The 24,037-nt window shown below is 44.7% G+C and overlaps 1 pseudogene across 1 annotated transcript in view; it reads right to left on the bottom strand.

The window, feature by feature from the left end:
- The window catches only part of LOC146871929 (uncharacterized), a 46,970-nt pseudogene that overhangs the window by 4,934 nt on the left and 17,999 nt on the right, over nucleotides 1–24,037 (bottom strand). Inside the window, exon 2 of the transcript XR_014959629.1 lies at nucleotides 21,112–21,276. The product of XR_014959629.1 is annotated as an uncharacterized LOC146871929 (transcript). The remainder of the gene's footprint in view (nucleotides 1–21,111; nucleotides 21,277–24,037) is intronic.

Here is a 24,037-nt window from a genome sequence, read left to right as displayed (position 1 = left end):
TTAATGCAACTTTGACAACTTTGGTTAAAAAAAACAAAAGAGACAAATTGATTGTAAATCTGATATTTTATTTCACTCTAACTACATCACATATCATACTTTTGATGGTGCTGCATCACACATGAGTATGAGTAATAATTGGTACAGCAAAACATAATACACTTTCAATGCATTATGAAATAAGAGTAATAATGGATACCCCTACACCATCACTCAATTACCCTACTGCTGAACATTCTGGGACTTAGAATAGTAATAGTTACCCCAGTACCATGAAACGCTTTCTCAAATGCAGTACCTAACTGAAGTCATATTAGTAATTGTTACCCCTGCACCATCGCATAATTTCGTTTATGATGCAGTGTGAATGTGTAAAAAATTAATATAATCCCCTTTACCAAACAACACTTTTGCTAATGCTAAAAATATATTTTTAAAGTAAAAGAATTACAATTAAAAAACATTTACCTTCACAATAGTAAAGGTGAGTCGATTACGTTGAGGTGATGGAAAATTAGGGACAAGATTTCTTGATTTTGAAAGAATAACAAGTTTCTGTTTTTGGAAAAAAAACGTAGATGATTTAAGTTGGTATATATTACAGTTTTTTTAGTGATAAAAAATTAGAAACAGTACATTTTAAAAGTTAATATAAATTTTTTTTAAACATATTTTGTATGGAAATAAAACATGATTAAGTATAAAACAAGGTGGTAAAATATATTAGTGACTTACTAGTAGTTGCAAACTAACAATGCTTTTCCAAACGAATGCAGTGCTCTCTCAGTGGAGGTCACAGTGGAGGTGTCAGAGGGTCAGGTTTTTACGTCTGGTCTCTCTGGTAGTTGATAATCAACTGATTGCAAAATGGTGTCTTCCTGGTATTTATAAGTTTTAGTCAGTGTCACTATTAATTTTTTTTAAAACTGCGTCCGTTGTGTTTTTTATTATACTTTATTTTTCTGTGGAAAATGATAATTTAAAAAAGCATTAAAAGATGTATTGTTTTCATTCATTTGCTCCGTTTTGGCATCCATTTTGGAACATGTCTTTTACTATTGTTTTCATAGAAAGTGTTGTAGGACAAGTTTTACAAGTGAGATGGATAAAATGGCGCCTATGTGTATGTGTCTTCTGTTTTACTCTGTTTACTTATTTTCCGATATATTCATGATTAAAATGTGTATGAACTGTTGTTTATTTTTTTGTTATTTGTGTTAAACTTTGAAATGTGTGAAAACGGATTTTTGGGGGAAATGGGAGTATTAATTTTAATACTCGAGTATTCATTTTAATACTCGAGTATTAATTTTGTAATGCATTTCAGTCAATTTACGTACAGTTTTTCTCCACATTTTAATACACTTCCCCACCCTAAAACCCCTAATTTATCTGCATCCCGTGCCAGATTTTATTGAACTTTTTATAAAAAAAATATTTTTTCCGCGTTGTAATGGTATGCGTTGTAATGGTTTTCGTTGTAACAGCACTTTTAAGTATTTTAACAAGTTTAGCATTGTAAAAGTATTTGTTGTAAAGTATAGCGTTGTAGTAGTGTTTGCGTTGTAAAAAATGCGTTGTAACGGTAGGCGTTGTAATAGCATGCGTTGTTTTTGGAAAAAAAACGTAGATGATTTAAGTTGGTATATATTACAGTTTTTTTAGTGATAAAAAATTAGAAACAGTACATTTTAAAAGTTAATATAAATTTTTTTTAAACATATTTTGTATGGAAATAAAACATGATTAAGTATAAAACAAGGTGGTAAAATATATTAGTGACTTACTAGTAGTTGCAAACTAACAATGCTTTTCCAAACGAATGCAGTGCTCTCTCAGTGGAGGTCACAGTGGAGGTGTCAGAGGGTCAGGTTTTTACGTCTGGTCTCTCTGGTAGTTGATAATCAACTGATTGCAAAATGGTGTCTTCCTGGTATTTATAAGTTTTAGTCAGTGTCACTATTAATTTTTTTTAAAACTGCGTCCGTTGTGTTTTTTATTATACTTTATTTTTCTGTGGAAAATGATAATTTAAAAAAGCATTAAAAGATGTATTGTTTTCATTCATTTGCTCCGTTTTGGCATCCATTTTGGAACATGTCTTTTACTATTGTTTTCATAGAAAGTGTTGTAGGACAAGTTTTACAAGTGAGATGGATAAAATGGCGCCTATGTGTATGTGTCTTCTGTTTTACTCTGTTTACTTATTTTCCGATATATTCATGATTAACATGTGTATGAACTGTTGTTTATTTTTTTGTTATTGGTGTTAAACTTTGAAATGTGTGAAAACGGATTTTTGGGGGAAATGGGAGTATTAATTTTAATACTCGAGTATTAATTTTAATACTCGAGTATTAATTTTGTAATGCATTTCAGTCAATTTACGTACAGTTTTTCTCCACATTTTAATACACTTCCCCACCCTAAAACCCCTAATTTCCCTGCATCCCGTGCCAGATTTTATTGAACTTTTTATTAAAAAAATATTTTTTCCGCGTTGTAATGGTATGCGTTGTAATGGTTTTCGTTGTAACAGCACTTTTAAGTATTTTAACAAGTTTAGCATTGTAAAAGTATTTGTTGTAAAGTATAGCGTTGTAGTAGTGTTTGCGTTGTACAAAATGCGTTGTAACGGTAGGCGTTGTAATAGCATGCGTTGTAACGTCATACATCCCCCTGGGCCTGTCTCCTAATTATATTTTTTTGACCCCAATCCCCAGGGCCAGCCACAGTTTTTTATTATTTTTAAAAAAATATATATTTATAGACACACCTAGGACATGCTGGACAAACCGTACGTACCTATCACCATGACGATTTGCGTGATATTCATTAAAAGGCGACTATGCATACAATGAATCCACGTGGAATGTATTTACACCACTAGTGAAGCTCTGACATGTCTGATGCCCTACCGTGCCTAATCCCGGTAGACACCCTTGTCGTTTATTTATACAAACATGGGTAGGTATTGACGTGCACATTTAATACACATGCACACCAAGCCATTCAAAGGGGATTCGACAAAAATTCGACCAAAACTATGCAAGAAACCCCCCTCACGGTTAATAAAACACACATCCACTGCCGGATGTGTAATACTTTTTATTTTACTCTCTGGAAAGGGGACGAACATCACTTGAGAGTCACAGCGCGCTCCTGGCAGAGCCCAATGCTGTGTTACACCCACCATTGCCTGCCGAGTGCCACACACCTCTGTGTTGTATTCCACCAGCTAGTGCATATGCTATGACACTCTCTAGCCCATGTGCACTGTAACACCACCCCGTGAATATGTCATGCCACACTTGTCTTCGCACAGGTTATATTGCCCCATCTAACGTGCCTTCCTCAATGCCTATGTTATAACGCACAGTGCTATGCCATACATATTACAATCTGGGATCCATATCTTTGTCACAGTGCATATGCAACGTTACACTCCCCAGCACATATTTTATATTACAACTTTAGAGACTAGTTAGGTTACACAACACTGCCCTGTGCATATTACACTCCAAGGCGCATATCGCATAGCATGCGCTAGTGCCTGTGCTATCTCGCGCTCTCCAATGAATCTGTCATTGCGCACAATGTATTGCATATTATATTTCACGCCCGGTTCATCTTATATCACACTTTTTGGTGCATAGTTTATACCATACACTATATCTAGTTTTAATTTTCAATCGTGCTATCAGGACTATGTTCTATATAACACTGTGTTCACCTACCCTTTTCACGGGCATTACATTTTGCAATAGGGGGTGGAGGGTCAGGGGGTGTTTCTGCCAAGTGAGCCCGGAGTCACAGTCACAAACGTCCTCTTCTTCCTAAATAAAAGTGAGATTATGCTGCATACTTGTTCATATTTTAAGTAGTTCGCAAAGACACACGTTTTAAAAACAATAAAGTTCCTAATACCCGCCTTCTCTGAACAGTTAGCTTGCTGCCCCATCCCCCTCCTCCCTATCCTCTGTTGTGTGAATCCATGGACTAGCCTCCTCCCTCCTGCCATGCATGGTCTGATGTGCTGCCACTAACTACATACCCACTCATTGACTCTTAGGTCTACACACACCTCCACTCACTCACCTGTACAGTCACACATAATTACAGTCACTCAGTACAGGACTATCATATGCAATCATACACCTATATAGACACTCAGACACCGCCAATCATCCATAGACGTACTCACACACCTAGTCAGTCATGCAAATAATTAATCACACTCCAATTTACTCACCTATACAGTTATACACACACAAGTTCACTTACTCATAAAAATACTACCACATTCTGACGCTCTTATACAATTACTGATACAAGCACACACTCATCCATACAGCCACTCTCACAATCGCACACTCTCACATATAGCCAGTTATATACTCTTACACACATATACACTGCCTTTCACATATGTAGTTACACACACCCTACCCACACAAACACTCAGGCACCCATACAGATACTCAGACAACCAATCAATAACCCATATAGACACTCATATAGCTATTCACAAAACCATGCAGCCACTTATACACCAACAGAAAGACAGATGCAGACATTCACACAGTTTAGTCACTAGTCTGCAGTAAGATACATTTAATGACTCACTTATAGAGTCAGTCACGCACCTAGAAAATCATCCATTCACACACTTGTACACCCACTCATTCTTCAACAGGCCTTTCCCTATATATATTAAACATATTAAAACTTTACAGAAACACAGACTCACTGGATGACGTCATCAGTGATGTCATTTGAGATGTCATCAGTGATGTTACTGACCATGTCATGAGTGATGTAATATGTGACGTCATCAGCAGTGCATTGCGGGGGCACGAGTTATAGTTAGCTGAACTAACTATAACGGGGGAATTTCTAGGGTTTTTTATGAGGCAAATGTCCAGCTAACTATCACACCCCTGAAACCTATGGTTTTTTCAGTGAACTTCTAAGGTTTTTTAAATGCCAAATCCTAACTATAACGTGCATGAAACCTATGGTTTTTTCAGTGAATATATATATATATATATATCTTTTTTATTTTTATTTATAGACTAATTGGACAATAGGTTAATCTATTTAAAATCAGCACATAGCACTTTTTGTTATTAAGGGTTATATACTCCTAATCAGGAACTTTTGATCCTTGCACTCATGCCAGTAGAATTTCGCTCCCAAAAAATAAATCTAATTTGGATTAATCCTGACATTGTTTACATCATATGAATACTCATATATGAGCCAACGGAATAAAATGATTATACAAAAATACAAAAAAATGTTTTAGATCACAATATTTACTAATGTTTTTATAACATTTAAAAACGTTTTTAGATGATCTATCAGGACATTTTAAATATTTTAGTGTCTTATTATATTTAAGGTTATTTATTTATTTATATAATATTAGTTTTTTAACCTTCAACATTAAGGGGCCGATTCCGATCCTGGAAAAACCGGGTACGAACCGTCGGTCGGAGCATTTTCTCTGTCCGACTCGTACCCGGTAAAAACACCATACAAACTTGCAAGTACGATTCGTACGGAAACACCATTTCCGTACGAGTCGGAAAAAACACCGACCGACAGCAAAATACATACGAATGTGATCCGGGACACCGCGGACATGACGTCCGGACGGAGTTAGGCATGTTTTTACGTCCCAGCAAGTACGATTCGTACCGACAGCAGTCCGGACGGCAATATTTTTACGGCACCCAAAAAGTGCCGGAAAAGCGAAGTACGCCGCGATGCGAGCGGAATAGGGGGCCCGGTACGCGCCGTCCCCCCCAGCCCCCCATATGTACGTGCCGTTCCCCCCCAGCCCCCCGTATGTACGCGCCGTCCCCCCCAGCCCCCAGTATGTACGTGCCGTCCCCCCAGCCCCCGTATGTACGTGCCGTCCCCCCCAGCCCCGCGGATGAATGCGCCGTCCTCCCCCAGCCCCGCGGATGTACGCGCCGTCCCCCCCAGCCCTGCGGATGTAAGTGCCGTCCCCCCCAGCCCCGCGGATATACGTGCCGTACCCCAAGCGCCCCTGTGGATGTACGCGCCGTACCCCCAGCCCCCCCGTGGATGGACGCGCCGTACCCCCACCCCGGTGTGTACGGTGCGGACCTCCACCCCCGTAGGTACGGTGCGGACCCCCACCCGTGCATGTGCGGCGCGGACCCCCACCCGTGTATGTACAGTGCGGACCCCCACCCGTGTATGTATGGTGCGGACCCCCACCCGTGTATGTACGGCGCGGACACCCACCCGTGTATGTACGGTACGGACCCCCACCCGTGTATGTATGGTGCAGACCCCCACCCGTGTATGTACGGCACGGACCCTCACCCGTGTATGTACGGCGCGGACCCCCACCCCCGTAGGTACGGTTCGGAACCCCAGCGCTATCATGGCATTGTCATGTGATCAAGGTCCTTCTTGGACCGAAACGCGTGATGGCCGACATTAAACAGCTATTGTAAGCACTAAAATCGGGTCTGTGTCTGCTTGCCGAGAAAAGGAAAATCGACCGAAGGTTGCTCTGGTGAAAAGCAGTTACTTTTATATATATATATATATATATTCACTGAAAAAACCATAGGTTTCAGGGGTGTTATAGTTAGCTGGACTTTTCACTTGTACAAAACCATTGAAATTCCCCCGTTATAGTTAGTTCAGCTAACTATAACTCGCGCGCCCGCAATGCACTGCTGATGACGTCACATATTACATCACTCATGACATGGTCAGTGACATCACTCATGACATCACTGATGACATCTCAAATGACATCACTGATGACATCACTGATGACATCATCCAGTGAATGTGTGTTTTTCTGAAAATTAAATATGTTTTATATATGTATATCTCAAGGTCGATGGAAGAATAAATGGGTATATAAGTGTCTAAATGGATGATCTGTTTTTGAAAAATTGATTGTGTAACTGACTGATTAAGTGTATCATAGTGAATACCTGGCTTAGTGAGTAATGTTTAAATATGTAAATATCTGTATCAGTCTCTCACTTTGTGTATAAGTGTCTGCATGGTTTGGTGGGGGGTATTACGTAGTGCATAGGTGCATGAATGAGTGACTCACTGTTTGTATGTGTTGAAGACAGCATGTGTGCAGGACTGTATGGGTGGATGAGTGTGTGTATGGGTGTATTAGTGATTGAATGACTGTCTCAATAGTGTCTTTATGAGTAACTACATATGTTTTAAACTAGTATATGTGACTATTGGTGTATATAAGTGAGTATATGTGAGAGTGAGAGATTGAAAGAGTTCCTGAATGAATAAGTATGTGTTTCTATAAGTGATTGTTTAAAAGACTAAGGTGCCGATTACGATCCGGTAAAAACCGGGTATGAACCGTCGGTCGGAGCGTTTTCCCCGTCCGACTCGTACCCGGTCGTAAAACTATACAAACATGGAATTACGATTCGCACGGAAATACCATTTCCGTACGAATCGTAAAAAACACCGACCGACGAAAATATACATACGAATGTGATCCGGGAATGCTGCGACGTGACGTCGGGACGCTTTCAGGCAGCGTTTCACGACCCAGGAATTACGATTCGAACCGACAGCAGTCCGGACGGCAATATTTTCACGGCACCCAAAAAGTGCCGCAAAAGCGAAGTACGGCGCGAATCGACCAGAGTAGGTGGCCCGGTATGCACCGTACCCCCCACCAGCCCCCGTAGGTACGCGCCGACCCCCCCACAGCCCCCGTAGGTACGCGCCGACCCCCCCCAGCCCCCGTAGGTACGCGCTGACCCCCCCCAGCCCCCGTAGGTACGCGCCGACCCCCCCCAGCCCCCGTAGGTACGTGTCGAACCCCCCGTGTACGTTCGAGTCGAACCCCCCCGTGTACGGTCGAGTCGTACCCCCACCCGTGTATGTACGGTGCGTACCCCCAGCGCGTAGCGTACATACACGGGTGGGGGTACGACTCGACCGTACACGGGGGGGTTCGACTCGAACGTACACGGGGGGGTTCGACTCGAACGTACACGGGGGGGTTCGACTCAAACGTACACGGGGGGGTTCGACTCGAACGTACACGGGGGGTTCGACTCGAACGTACACGGGGGGGTTCGACTCGAACGTACACGGGTGTGGGTTCGACTCGAACGTACACGGGTGTGGGTTCGACACGTACCTACGGGGGCTGGGGGGGTCGGCGCGTATGCGGGCACGTCTCCATGGTTGCTATGGGAGTTCGGTGCGGACGGTGATTTTTCCATCCGGTTGTAACCTCGGACGCACGGGATGGATCGTGATTCCTCGGTCGGACTTCACCTTTCACGTTTGTACGGTAATTCGTACGAGGACATGTCGGACACATTTTCCGACCCGAGGACGTGTGGGGAATGATTCCCAATGCGGTTCGTATGGACTTTTTACCATGCGAATCGTGATTGCCAGTTCGTACGGCACTTGTACGATTCGTACGGTAAAAAGACCGGATACGAGTCGCACGGGGATATTTTTTACCGGATCGTGATCGGCACCCTAGTATGTGTAAGTTTTCCTAGAAGTAAGTGTGGTGGTGTGTGTATAACTGTATATGCAAGTAAATGTATGTTTGATTATTTATTAGCATGAGTGACTATGTGTGTGAGTAACTCTATGGATGAGTAGCATTGTGTAACAGGATGTATAGGTGTATGAGTACATATGATGAGTGAGTACATGTATGAGTGACTGTATAGGACTGTTGGTGAATGAGTGGATGTGTATGTGGATCTTAGAATTACTGAAGAGGTTGTTGTAACTGGTATTGGTATGTCCATTGTTTTGAAAATTTTAGTCTCTATTTTTGAATGTGTGTATCAAAGGTTATATTAGGGTGAGAGGAGGTCTGCCACTCTGTCACAAGGATGATGTCATCAGTGATGTCATCAGTGATGTCATTTGAGATGTCATCAGTGATGCCATGAGTGATGTCACTGACCATGTCATGAGTGATGTGATATGTGACGTCATCAGCAGTGCATTGCGGGCGCGCGAGTTATAGTTAGCTGAACTAACTATAACGGGGGAATTTCAATGGTTTTGTACAAGTGAAAAGTCCAGCTAACTATAACACCCCTGAAACCTATGGTTTTTTCAGTGAATTTCTGAGGTTTTTTAAATGCTAATTCCTAACTATAACGTGCCTGAAACCTATGGTTTTTTCTGTAAATTTCAAAGGTTTTTTAAATGCTAATTTCTAACTATGCCTACAGAGATAGGACATGTAAAGAAAGAAGAAAAAATGCACAGAAAGAAAAAAACAGAAGTGCAGAAAGTAGCAACAGAAGTCCTCAAAGACGAAGAAAAGTGCAGGAAGAAGGATAACGTGCAGAAAGAACAAAAAGAAGAGCAGAAAGAATCCTTGTTGCAAAATCATCCTGTACCCTCAACTTTTTCAGACGGATACTGGTGGTAACTGAGTCTGACTAACCAGTCCTAGAGCCAGTGCTATGTTAAAAGACACTTAGAATAAAGTGAAAACACCTACATACACTAGGGAACATTATGCGTTGGGGTCCCCCTGTGATTAGCATGACCTCCTCTGTAAGCCCCTAGTATATAATAGGGCAGGGGGATTAAAACTACCTCTTAAAACAGGCCACAGGGCGTTTTTGCACACGTTAACTCAGGCCCCGTCCCCTCCGTTCACCACTGTGTAAACACGCCCTGTGACCGTTTTTAATTGGGAGATTAAGTTCATTTGAATCCCTAAGGTCCAACTAGCCCACTAGGTACCTCCAGTAAGTGGCACAGAGCTGCATTGCAGAGAGGTGTAAAAAGTGGCACGGCCTGGACCACCTCTCTGCAATGCAGCTCAGTGGCGCTTACTGGAAACACTTGGTGGGCTAGTTAGCCCCCAGGGGCCCTCAGTATTGAAGGGAAATTATATCCCCAATTTAAAACGTGCCATAGTGCGTGTTTGCACACGTCACCTCGGGCCCAGTCCCCTCCCTTCACCACTGTGTAAACGCACCCTGTGGCTGTTCTAAGTTGAGAGATTAAGTCCCCTTGAATCCTAAGGGTCCCTAGGGTCAAACTAGACCACTAGATACCTCCAGTAAGCGCCACAGAGCTGCGTTGCAGAGAGGTGTAAAAAGGGGCTTGGCCTCAGAACACCTGTCTGCAGCGCAGCTCCCTGGCGCATACTGGAGATGCCTGTTGGGCTAGTTGGCCCTCAGGGACCCTCAGTATTGAAGAGGAATTAATTCCCCAACTTACAACTCGCCAGGGGGCGCGTTTGCAGAGTGCTGCAAGGAGGGGGCGTGGCCTCCGGCACTATGCCATTCTTTTATTTATTTTATTTTTTAAGAAGGGGGGCTGTGTGGTTCCCCTTCTTATTCAAATTTTTTGGCCCTGATGACCCCATCCCCCTGGGCCTGTCTCCTAATTATATTTTTTTGACCCCAATCCCCAGGGCCGGCCACAGTTTTTTATTATTTTAAAAAAATATATATTTATAGACACACCTAGGACATGCTGGACAAACCGTACGTACCTATCACCATGACGATTTGCGTGATATTCATTAAAAGGCGACTATGCATACAATGAATCCACGTGGAATGTATTTACACCACTAGTGAAGCTCTGACATGTCTGATGCCCTACCGTGCCTAATCCCGGTAGACACCCTTGTCGTTTATTTATACAAACATGGGTAGGTATTGACGTGCACATTTAATACACATGCACACCAAGCCATTCAAAGGGGATTGGACAAAAATTCGACCAAAACTATGCAAGAAACCCCCCTCACGGTTAATAAAACACACATCCACTGCCGGATGTGTAATACTTTTTATTTTACTCTCTGGAAAGGGGACGAACATCACTTGAGAGTCACAGCGCGCTCCTGGCAGAGCCCAATGCTGTGTTACACCCACCATTGCCTGCCGAGTGCCACACACCTCTGTGTTGTATTCCACCAGCTAGTGCATATGCTATGACACTCTCTAGCCCATGTGCACTGTAACACCACCCCGTGAATATGTCATGCCACACTTGTCTTCGCACGGGTTATATTGCCCCATCTAACGTGCCTTCCTCGATGCCTATGTTATAACGCACAGTGCTATGCCATACATATTACAATCTGGGATCCATATCTCTGTCACAGTGCATATGCAACGTTACACTCCCCAGCACATATTTTATATTACAACTTTAGAGACTAGTTAGGTTACACAACACTGCCCTGTGCATATTACACTCCAAGGCGCATATCGCATAGCACGCGCTAGTGCCTGTGCTATCTCGCGCTCTCCAATGAATCTGTCATTGCGCACAATGTATTGCATATTATATTTCACGCCCGGTTCATCGTATATCACACTTTTTGGTGCATAGTTTATACCATACACTATATCTAGTTTTCATTTTCAATCGTGCTCTCAGGACTATGTTCTATATAACACTGTGTTCACCTACCCTTTTCACGGGCATTACATTTTGCAATAGGGGGTGGAGGGTCAGGGGGTGTTTCTGCCAAGTGAGCCCGGAGTCACAGTCACAAACGTCCTCTTCTTCCTAAATAAAAGTGAGATTATGCTGCATACTTGTTCATATTTTAAGTAGTTCGCAAAGACACACGTTTTAAAAACAATAAAGTTCCTAATACCCGCCTTCTCTGAACAGTTAGCTTGCTGCCCCATCCCCCTCCTCCCTATCCTCTGTTGTGTGAATCCATGGACTAGCCTCCTCCCTCCTGCCATGCATGGTCTGATGTGCTGCCACTAACTACATACCCACTCATTGACTCTTAGGTCTACACACACCTCCACTCACTCACCTGTACAGTCACACATAATTACAGTCACTCAGTACAGGACTATCATATGCAATCATACACCTATATAGACACTCAGACACCGCCAATCATCCATAGACGTACTCACACACCTAGTCAGTCATGCAAATAATTAATCACACTCCAATTTACTCACCTATACAGTTATACACACACAAGTTCACTTACTCATAAAAATACTACCACATTCTGACGCTCTTATACAATTACTGATACAAGCACACACTCATCCATACAGCCACTCTCACAATCGCACACTCTCACATATAGCCAGTTATATACTCTTACACACATATACACTGCCTTTCACATTTGTAGTTACACACACCCTACCCACACAAACACTCAGGCACCCATACAGATACTCAGACAACCAATCAATAACCCATATAGACACTCATATAGCTATTCACAAAACCATGCAGCCACTTATACACCAACAGAAAGACAGATGCAGACATTCACACAGTTTAGTCACTAGTCTGCAGTAAGATACATTTAATGACTCACTTATAGAGTCAGTCACGCACCTAGAAAATCATCCATTCACACACTTGTACACCCACTCATTCTTCAACAGGCCTTTCCCTATATATATTAAACATATTAAAACTTTACAGAAACACAGACTCACTGGATGACGTCATCAGTGATGTCATTTGAGATGTCATCAGTGATGTCACTGACCATGTCATGAGTGATGTAATATGTGACGTCATCAGCAGTGCATTGCGGGGGCACGAGTTATAGTTAGCTGAACTAACTATAACGGGGGAATTTCTAGGGTTTTTTATGAGGCAAATGTCCAGCTAACTATCACACCCCTGAAACCTATGGTTTTTTCAGTGAACTTCTAAGGTTTTTTAAATGCCAAATCCTAACTATAACGTGCATGAAACCTATGGTTTTTTCAGTGAATATATATATATATATATATATCTTTTTTATTTTTATTTATAGACTAATTGGACAATAGGTTAATCTATTTAAAATCAGCACATAGCACTTTTTGTTATTAAGGGTTATATACTCCTAATCAGGAACTTTTGATCCTTGCACTCATGCCAGTAGAATTTCGCTCCCAAAAAATAAATCTAATTTGGATTAATCCTGACATTGTTTACATCATATGAATACTCATATATGAGCCAACGGAATAAAATGATTATACAAAAATACAAAAAAATGTTTTAGATCACAATATTTACTAATGTTTTTATAACATTTAAAAACGTTTTTAGATGATCTATCAGGACATTTTAAATATTTTAGTGTCTTATTATATTTAAGGTTATTTATTTATTTATATAATATTAGTTGTTTAACCTTCAACATTAAGGGGCCGATTCCGATCCTGGAAAAAACGGGTACGAACCGTCGGTCGGAGCGTTTTCTCCGTCCGACTCGTACCCGGTAAAAACACCATACAAACTTGCAAGTACGATTCGTAAGGAAACACCATTTCCGTACGAGTCGGAAAAAACACCGACCGACAGCAAAATACATACGAATGTGATCCGGGACACCGCGGACGTGACGTCCGGACGGAGTTAGGCATGTTTTTACGTCCCAGCAAGTACGATTCGTACCGACAGCAGTCCGGACGGCAATATTTTTACGGCACCCAAAAAGTGCCGGAAAAGCGAAGTACGCCGCGATGCGAGCGGAATAGGGGGCCCGGTACGCGCCGTCCCCCCCAGCCCCCCATATGTACGCGCCGTTCCCCCCCAGCCCCCCGTATGTACGCGCCATCCCCCCCAGCCCCCAGTATGTACGTGCTGTCCCCCCCAGCCCCCCGTATGTACATGCCGTCCCCCCCAGCTCCGCGGATGTACGCGCCGTCCTCCCCCAGCCCCGCGGATGTACGCGCCGTCCCCCCCAGCCCTGCGGATGTAAGTGCCGTCCCCCCCAGCCCCGCGGATATACGTGCCGTACCCCAAGCGCCCCTGCGGATGTACGCGCCGTACCCCCATCCCCCCCGTGGATGGATGCGCCGTACCCCCACCCCGGTGTGTACGGTGCGGACCTCCACCCCCGTAGGTACGGTGCGGACCCCCACCCGTGCATGTGCGGCGCGGACCCCCACCCGTGTATGTACAGTGCGGACCCCCACCCGTGTATGTCTGGTGCGGACCCCCACCTGTGTATGTACGGCGCGGACACCCACCCGTGTATGTACGGTGCGGACCCCCACCCGTGTATGTATGGTGCAGACCCCCACCCTTTTATGTATGTACGGCGCGGACCCCCACCCGTGTATGTACGGCACGGACCCCCACCCCCGGAGGTACGGTTCGGACCCCCAGCGCTATCATGGCATTGTCATGTGATCAAGGTCCTTCTTGGACCGAAACGCGTAATGGCCGACATTAAACAGCTATTGTAAGCACTAAAATCGGGTCTGTGTCTGCTTGCCGAGAAAAGGAAAATCGACCGAAGGTTGCTCTGGTGAAAAGCAGTTACTTTTATATATATATATATATTTATTCACTGAAAAAACCATAGGTTTCAGGGGTGTTATAGTTAGCTGGACTTTTCACTTGTACAAAACCATTGAAATTCCCCCGTTATAGTTAGTTCAGCTAACTATAACTCGCGCGCCCGCAATGCACTGCTGATGACGTCACATATTACATCACTCATGACATGGTCAGTGACATCACTCATGACATCACTGATGACATCTCAAATGACATCACTGATGACATCACTGATGACATCATCCTTGTGATAGAGTGGCAGACCTCCTCTCACCCTAATATAACCTTTGATACACACATTCAAAAATAGAGACTACAATTTTCAAAACAATGGACATACCAATACCAGTTACAACACCCCTGAAACCTATGGTTTTTTCAGTGAATTTCTGAGGTTTTTTAAATGCTAATTCCTAACCATAACGTGCCTGAAACCTATGGTTTTTTCTGTGAATTTCAAAGGTTTTTTAAATGCTAATTTCTAACTATGCCTACAGAGATAGGACATGTGAAGAAAGAAGAAAAAATGCACAGAAAGAAAAAAACAGAAGTGCAGAAAGAAGCAACAGAAGTCCTCAAAGACGAAGAAAAGTGCAGGAAGAAGGATAACGTGCAGAAAGAACAAAAAGAAGAGCAGAAAGAATCCTTGTTGCAAAATCATCCTGTACCCTCAACTTTTTCAGACGGATACTGGTGGTAACTGAGTCTGACTAACCAGTCCTAGAGCCAGTGCTATGTTAAAAGACACTTAGAATAAAGTGAAAACACCTACATACACTAGGGAACATTATGCGTTGGGGTCCCCCTGTGATTAGCATGACCTCCTCTGTAAGCCCCTAGTATATAACAGGGCAGGGGGATTAAAACTACCTCTTAAAACAGGCCACAGGCCGTTTTTGCACACGTTAACTCAGGCCCCGTCCCCTCCGTTCACCACTGTGTAAACACGCCCTGTGACCGTTTTTAGTTGGGAGATTAAGTTCATTTGAATCCCTAAGGTCCAACTAGCCCACTAGGTACCTCCAGTAAGTGGCACAGAGCTGCATTGCAGAGAGGTGTAAAAAGTGGCACGGCCTGGACCACCTCTCTGCAATGCAGCTCAGTGGCGCTTACTGGAAGCACTTGGTGGGCTAGTTAGCCCCCAGGGGCCCTCAGTATTGAAGGGAAATTATATCCCCAATTTAAAACGTGCCATAGTGCGTGTTTGCACACGTCACCTCGGGCCCCGTCCCCTCCCTTCACCACTGTGTAAACGCACCCTGTGGCTGTTCTAAGTTGAGAGATTAAGTCCCCTTGAATCCTAAGGGTCCCTAGGGTCAAACTAGACCACTAGATACCTCCAGTAAGCGCCACAGAGCTGCGTTGCAGAGAGGTGTAAAAAGGGGCTTGGCCTCAGAACACCTGTCTGCAGCGCAGCTCCCTGGCGCATACTGGAGATGCCTGTTGGGCTAGTTGGCCCTCAGGGACCCTCAGTATTGAAGAGGAATTAATTCCCCAACTTACAACTCGCCAGGGGGCGCGTTTGCAGAGTGCTGCAAGGAGGGGGCGTGGCCTCCGGCACGATGCCATTCTTTTATTTATTTTAATTTTTTAAGAAGGGGGGCTGTGTGGTTCCCCTTCTTATTCAAATTTTTTGGCCCTGATGACCCCATCCCCCTGGGCCTGTCTCCTAATTATATTTTTTTGACCCCAATCCCCAGGGCCGGCCACAGTTTTTTATTATTTTTAAAAAATATATATTTATAGACACACCTAGGACATGCTGGACAAACCGTACGTACCTATCACCATGACGATTTGCGTGATATTCATTAAAAGGTGACTATGCATACAATGAATCCACGTGGAATGTATTTACACCACTAGTGAAGCTCTGACATGTCTGATGCCCTACCGTGCCTAATCCCGGTAGACACCCTTGTCGTTTATTTATACAAACATGGGTAGGTATTGACGTGCACATTTAATACACATGCACACCAAGCCATTCAAAGGGGATTCGACAAAAATTCGACCAAAACTATGCAAGAAACCCCCCTCACGGTTAATAAAACACACATCCACTGCCGGATGTGTAATACTTTTTATTTTACTCTCTGGAAAGGGGACGAACATCACTTGAGAGTCACAGCGCGCTCCTGGCAGAGCCCAATGCTGTGTTACACCCACCATTGCCTGCCGAGTGCCACACACCTCTGTGTTGTATTCCACCAGCTAGTGCATATGCTATGACACTCTCTAGCCCATGTGCACTGTAACACCACCCTGTGAATATGTCATGCCACACTTGTCTTCGCACGGGTTATATTGCCCCATCTAACGTGCCTTCCTCGATGCCTATGTTATAACGCACAGTGCTATGCCATACATATTACAATCTGGGATCCATATCTTTGTCACAGTGCATATGCAACGTTACACTCCCCAGCACATATTTTATATTACAACTTTAGAGACTAGTTAGGTTACACAACACTGCCCTGTGCATATTACACTCCAAGGCGCATATCGCATAGCACGCGCTAGTGCCTGTGCTATCTCGCGCTCTCCAATGAATCTGTCATTGCGCACAATGTATTGCATATTATATTTCACGCCCGGTTCATCTTATATCACACTTTTTGGTGCATAGTTTATACCATACACTATATCTAGTTTTCATTTTCAATCGTGCTCTCAGGACTATGTTCTATATAACACTGTGTTCACCTACCCTTTTCACGGGCATTACATTTTGCAATAGGGGGTGGAGGGTCAGGGGGTGTTTCTGCCAAGTGAGCCCGGAGTCACAGTCACAAACGTCCTCTTCTTCCTAAAAGTGAGATTATGCTGCATACTTGTTCATATTTTAACCCCTTCAGCGCTGCGCGGATTCCTCCGCGGTGCTGAAGGGTTCGAGCGCGGGCGGGGCCATGACGGAACGGTTCCGTCATGAGCACAGCTCAACCGATGCTCATGACGGAACCGTTCCGTCATGAGCATAGAAGGGGTTAAGTAGTTCGCAAAGACACACGTTTTAAAAACAATAAAGTTCCTAATACCCGCCTTCTCTGAACAGTTAGCTTGCTGCCCCATCCCCCTCCTCCCTATCCTCTGTTGTGTGAATCCATGGACTAGCCTCCTCCCTCCTGCCATGCATGGTCTGATGTGCTGCCACTGCCCTCAATTTAGTATGATGTACCAGTCCTCTCCTCCTGCCCTCCATTGCCCAATTCTATGCCCCATCATTGACCTCCTGCTTAAACTCCGTGCTTAGCTTGCTGCCCCTATTCTCCTTCCCCCTGCCCTCCGATGTCTTTGTGCATGCCCCTGCTCCATCCTTTTTGCCCACTATGTTCCATGGACCTGCCACTCCTATCTACTCTGAGTGTTCTGTTGAGCTGCCACTCCCCTCCCACCTGCCTAGCATTGTCAGATGACTGTAACCTGTCCCTGCCACCTCCACCCTGCCTGTCCACATGCCATGCCCCTATCCTCTTCCTTCTGTCCTACATGGTCCATTATACTGCCACACCCTTCTGCCCTCCCTGGTCTGTTGTGCTGCAACTGCTCCTCCTGCCTGCCCCGTGCGGTCTGTTGTGAGGCCCCTTCCCCTGAACTTTCTTGTCTGTGCACAGGTCCTGACCCTCCCTTCTATCCTCCATCGTCCTTTGTGCATGCCCCTGCACCCTCCTTCTTGCCCATCATAGCTATTGTGCTGCCACTAACCCTCCCACTTGCCATGCATGGTCTTCTGTGCTGCCATGGCCCCTCCCACCTTCCCTGTGTGGTCAGTTAGCTGCCCCTGACCCCCTGCCACCTTCCCTCCATGGTCTGTGTGTATGCCATCACAGTCTCACTGTTGCTCTTCATGGTGTGTCTTGCTTCTAGTGCCCATCCTGCCTGACCTCCATGGCTATCTTGCTGCTCCTGCCCTGCCCCCTTGCCCCCAGCCCTCTGTTTACATGTGCAGACCCCTACTCCCTCCCTCCTGGCTTGTCTGTTCCATTGTAATGCCCCTGATCCGTCCCTCCTGCCCTTTATGGTCTGTTATACTGCAGCTTTCTCTCCTGTCTGTCCATTATGGTCAGCTAGCTACCATTGCCTCTTGCCCCTCTGTTCTCTGTTGTCCATGTGCATGGTCCTGTCCCCTCCCTCTTGCTGTCTATCGATTATTGTGCTGCACTCCCGTCCCGCATGCCCTGTGTGGTGTATTGTGCTGCTGCAAACCCTGATGCCTGCCCTGCAGGGTCAGTTTGGTGCACCTCTCCATGTCCCTCCTGTCCTCTGTTATCCAAGTCCATGTCCCTACCCCATTTCCTTCCATGATCCAATGTACCATACTTGCGAACATTTTGAACTTGGTAAGAGGGAGATTTTGAAAAAAAACTGGGGTATTGATTTTCCCCTTTGAGTTACATTGAAAAAGAGGAGATTGTAGACAGGAGACAGATCAAATAAAGCCCATTTGAGCTTAAAAACATTGGACGTTTCCTGGCTGAATCGGGTCTGTTGGCATGTATGGTTGTACTACCATTGCCTCTTCCTTCTGCCCACAATGGTCTATTACATTGCCACAGCCTCTCTTGCAAGTCCTGTATTGTTGGTTTGTTGCCCCTGCCCCCCTTTCCACTGCCCTCCATAGTCTGTTGTGCTGCCACGGCCCTTCCTGCCTGCTCAGTGTGGTTAAATTGTTGCCTTTGCACCCTCCTACCTGCCTTCAATTTTCAAAGTCCGTGCCCCTGGCCTCTGCCTCTCAACAGTATCCTAATGAACAACTAGATTGCTAACATTCTATATTTATTACAAAAGTGTGGAACGCCTGACGTCATCTTGATGTAATCAAAACTGTAATACCTAGAGCATTTCCTTTAGAAATTACATATATGAGAGGGTCTTATTGGCATCAAAATTATGGTTAGTGCTCTAAAAGACTAAAATAAGGACATATTTTCTGAGTTTTCAAATAGCGACAAAGCACTTTTAAATTATTTGTTATCTTTATGTTTTTTTATCCAGTTGACCACTTGATTAAATGTTGCACTTAGGGGAGAGGATGTGGTGTTACTTCCAGAACTGCAGACTTTGCAACTGGGGAACCAGGTTGGAGTTTCTGCTTCAGCTCGACATTCTGTGATTCTGGTCAAATCACTTAGTCTCCCCATGTCTACAACCAAAATGAATTTGTTCTTGTGTGATGTAACCAATGCTCATGTAAAGCACTCCAATACCTGACAAGTATGCACTATATAACACTGCAAAAACACAAAATAATAAGTGTTTTGCACACTTCTGTCATTGGGCTATATTTGGGCTACATCTGGATGATTTTGGGCTACATTTGGGCTCTTTTGTCTACGGTGGCTATCTTGGGAGATTTATTTGTTCTGAAGTTTCCTAATTACCTCATGTACTGCAGTCTCCTCAGTAGGAAATGCTTTCAGTTTTTTCCATCATGAAGGTATTCAGATATGTCACACATTTGCCATACATTCTGAAAGTTAGCACTCTAGTTGCTCATTAGATCACTGTAGTAAAAATACTGTTCACCATGGAAGTCTGCTCCTGGTATTAAAAGTGCATGTTTCAGTCTGCATGTCAGAATTTTTTAATGAAATAGAAGAGGATTTGAGAAGTCACTCAAAATGTGCCCTCATTTTCTTTCTGCAGCATTAATCATAATTTCTATGGCAAAATGAACCCCCTCATTGTGTTCCTTTTTAAATTAAATGTTTTAAGTGTTACCAGTTTATTCCAATCAAGATGGCTTCAGTGATGTCATTTGAGATGTCATCAGTGATGTCATGAGTGATGTCACTGACCATGTCATGAGTGATGTAATATGTGACGTCATCAGCAGTGCATTGCGGGCGCGCGAGTTATAGTTAGCTGAACTAACTATAACGGGGGAATTTCAATGGTTTTGTACAAGTGAAAAGTCCTGCTAACTATAACACCCCTGAAACCTATGGTTTTTTCAGTCAATATATATATATATATATATATATATATATACATATATATATATATATATATATATATATATATATATATATATATAGGTAAAGCACTTTTACACACCACGCATGCGTTTGCATTGTAAAGGCATGCGTGGTAAAGTCATATTAAGAGTGAAAGTTTGCGGGGTAATGGTATCGCGGAGCAATTGTATTTTCGTCGTGAAAAATGCGAAGTGATGGTATGCGGGATGAAAGTATGCGGGATAACGTCGTATATTCATTTGATATAGATAAAGGGTGACAAATTAGGTGCTTTTACATGTACGACAAAGATGAGGACCCTGTTAAAAACACAGAGACTCCAATTTTGCCTCACTTTTTTGCATTCTGCAGCACACATACAAAAAGGACAACACCTCCAGTGATGGTTTTTGCGCAGGAAGGCACCCCTTCCTGTACAAAAACTATCCTGACCATAACACAGGCACCCAAAAACTATACACAAGGGCCTGAATTGGTGCTATGTAGACCAAAGTGCACCAGCACTGGGAGAGAGCAGAACTATGCTATTTCTTTAAAAATATGGTACAGTTCTCCTCTCTCCCTTTTAAGAACATAGCAGAGCAACTTGCTGCTCTGCGTTGTGTCAACTGTTCGTAAAACTGGGCCATAATCCTACTGAGAATTTCAAAGAAAAGAAAGTGAACTGACATGTCTTTTATAGAAGAAACAATGTTGCCTTTCTTGTGGTGATGACCCAACTCCAAGAAGTTCGACTCATGGAAATTAAGCCACTTGGTGAGTAGGACAAGAAATCAATCATATACTGTACATCACAACTGACCTGATGCATATGAGGAGGTATGAAGTGGATGGTGAGAGTACTGTGCTCTTCTTGTCTTGCACTTATTGAGACTGTATACAAGAATCACTAGAACAACAATGCCCAGAATGATGCTGAAGGCAATAGTCAGAATAGCTTCTGAATGTTTTAGATGTACACTCTCGACTGAAAAGCAGAAAGACATTTAGAAAACATGATTACCAATACTTTTCAATTTCATCACTGCAGTTTTAAAAAAGAGTATTTATGGCTTTCATAGTTTACCATCAAAAGAAATTATTTTTATTCAAAACAATAAAAGTAACATCAACATACGCGTTATTTCACAAAGGCATTAATTACCAACAAAATGGAGCATCTGTAGTCCAATTACATGTACTCTTAAATGCTTCTATGACTTGAATGCAGATTGGGATCATGGGACAATGTGGTCTGGTAATTCCCTATCTAGTTTTGATGGTCAGGCTATACATGATCTCCAGCTTTTCCCTTGCTTCCTTGGCTCTCCTGTGTCTGTAACAGACTTGTGGGGGAATCATCTGGGACCTGATTCACATGCTCTCTTTCTCTTTGAGGTCTCAGAGTGCATTATACTTGGGTCAGGAATACAAGAAATCTTTGTAGACAGTGTTTTCAAGATGCCCTCACTTTGCCTGCATGGACTTGCTCTAGATCTTGTGGCATTCGGCAGTTTGCATCATATTGGGGCCAAGCACAATTTGTTTTACAAATTGTGATTAAACGTTTGTTTGGGAAGTGTGATGTCGCCTGCCCTTGCTGATGTCCATTTTGCATGTATGTAACCTCTAAAGTAATAGGGTGATCCATTATTTAAATGTAATGTCTAGGGTTTTTAACATATTCATCTAACACTTCCTCTGGGCACAGCCTTTGCCCTTTCGCAACTTGGGTTTGGCACAGGCCCAATTCCCTCCTGGTGGCTAACCCACCACAGCCTGCCCTCCATGGTCAGCTTGCCGCTCCTGCTCTCCTCCTGCTTGCCCTTTGTTTTCTATCTGTTTGCCTCTGCCCACACCTCTTCCCCTCAGTGGTCAACTTGCTGCCTCTGCCCCTGATCCTTCTTGCCCTCTGTTCTGTCTCTCTGCATGCCCTAGCCCATCCTGTTTGCCCTCCGTGTTCTGCTTGCTCTCCCTGCTCCCTCCACAATGTTCTCTGTGAGCATGGTCCTGCCCCTTCTCAACTTCACCTTCATGGTCCATTATGCTGCCCATTCCGGCATGCCCTCTATGGTCAGCTTGCTACCCCTACTCTTGCCTCCCACCCCCTGCCCTCCATTCTTCATGGTCCATTGTACTGACCTTGCCCTTAACCCATAAAGGTCTACTCACCGTGGTTTGATTGCTGCCCCAGTCTCTCTTCTGCCTGTCCTCTATTCACCATGTGCATGCCCTTGCCCCATCCAGTCAGCCCTCTGAGGACAACTTACTGCCCCTACTGGCCTGGAGTCAGCTTACTCCCCCCGCTCCCCCCGCTCCTGCCCCGCCTTTCCTGCCCTATATTCTCTGTGTTTGGGCTCTTGTCACTCCCTCCTACCCTCCATGATACACTGTGCAGCCCATGGAACAGCTGGCCTTTCCTCCATGGTCAGCTTGCTACCAGTGCCACCCTCCTCCCTGCCCGGTGTTGTTCAAGTCTGCCCCTGCTTCCTATCTTCTGCCCCATTGTGTTGCCACTGCCCCTCCCGCTTGCCCTCTGTGCTTAGCTTGGTGCTCCTGCCAAATCTTCTCCCTTCCCTCTGCAGTCTGTGTCCATAGCTCTGGCCCCTCCTCCTGTCCTTCATTGTCCATGTGTGTGCCCCTGCCTTCTCTCTCCTACCCTCCATTGTCTATTGAATTGACACTGTCCCTACCTCCTGCCTGCCCTGTGCAGTCTATTGTGCTGCCATTGCCCCTCCCACCTGCCCAGCATGGCCAGCTTACTGCCCCTGTCCCTGCACCATTTGCCCTGCCTTCCATTGTCCGAGTCCATGCCCATATTCCCTCCCTACTGCCCTCCATGATCTGTTGGGCAGCCACTGCCCCTCTTGTCTGCCCCGTGTGGTTACTTTGATGCCTCAGCCCCCTGCTGTCTTTTGTCTGAGTACAGCCCCTATTGCTTCCATTCTGCCTCCCATTAACCTTTGTGCATGCCCCAGCCTCCTCCCTCTTGCACACTATGGTCTGTTTAACACTCCTGACTGCCATACATGGTCCATTGTGCTGCCACTGCCCCTACAAGTATGACAGCTTGATGCCCCTGCCTCTGTCCACCTCCCACCTTCCCTCCATTTTCCATGTGCATACACCTACCCTCTCCCTTCTGGCCTCAATATTGTGTTGTGTTTCCACTGTCCCTTCCGCCTGCATGATCAGCTTGCTGCTCCTTACCTCCTCCCCTCTGCCCTTCATTGTCTAAGTATGTGCCCATACCCCCCCTTACCCTCCATGGTCCATTGACCTGCCGCCCCGCCTAATTGCCCTGCGTGGTCTGTTATACTGTTAATTCCCATCCTGCCTGCCCTGTCTAGTAAGCTTGTGGCCCCTGTCCCCTCCTGCTGCCCTCCGTTATATGAGTCTATGGTCCTACTCCATCCCTTGTGCTCTCCATTGTTCTTTGTGCTGCCACTCCCCCTTTTGCCTGCCCTGCATTGTCTGTTGTGCTGCCATTGCCTCTGTCACATGCCCAGCGTAGTCAGCTTGTTGCCGCTGCCCCCCTCTTGCCAACCCACTGTTTCTGGTGTCCAAGTCAATATCTCTAGCCCTTCTCTTCCGCTACCTGGGGTCTGTTGTCATGCCCTTGCCCCCTCCCCTCCTGCCCTGCATTTTCTGTTGTGCCACGATGCCCCTTCTGCCTGCCCTGTGTGGTGAGCTTGTTGCCCCATGTCTCCCTACCACCTGCCCTCCGTTGTCTGTGACATGCCCCTGCC

This window comes from Triturus cristatus, chromosome 1_1 (assembly GCF_964204655.1).
Source record: "Triturus cristatus chromosome 1_1, aTriCri1.1, whole genome shotgun sequence".
NCBI lineage: Eukaryota > Metazoa > Chordata > Amphibia > Caudata > Salamandridae > Triturus > Triturus cristatus.
This window is presented reverse-complemented; position numbering and strand designations above follow the sequence as displayed.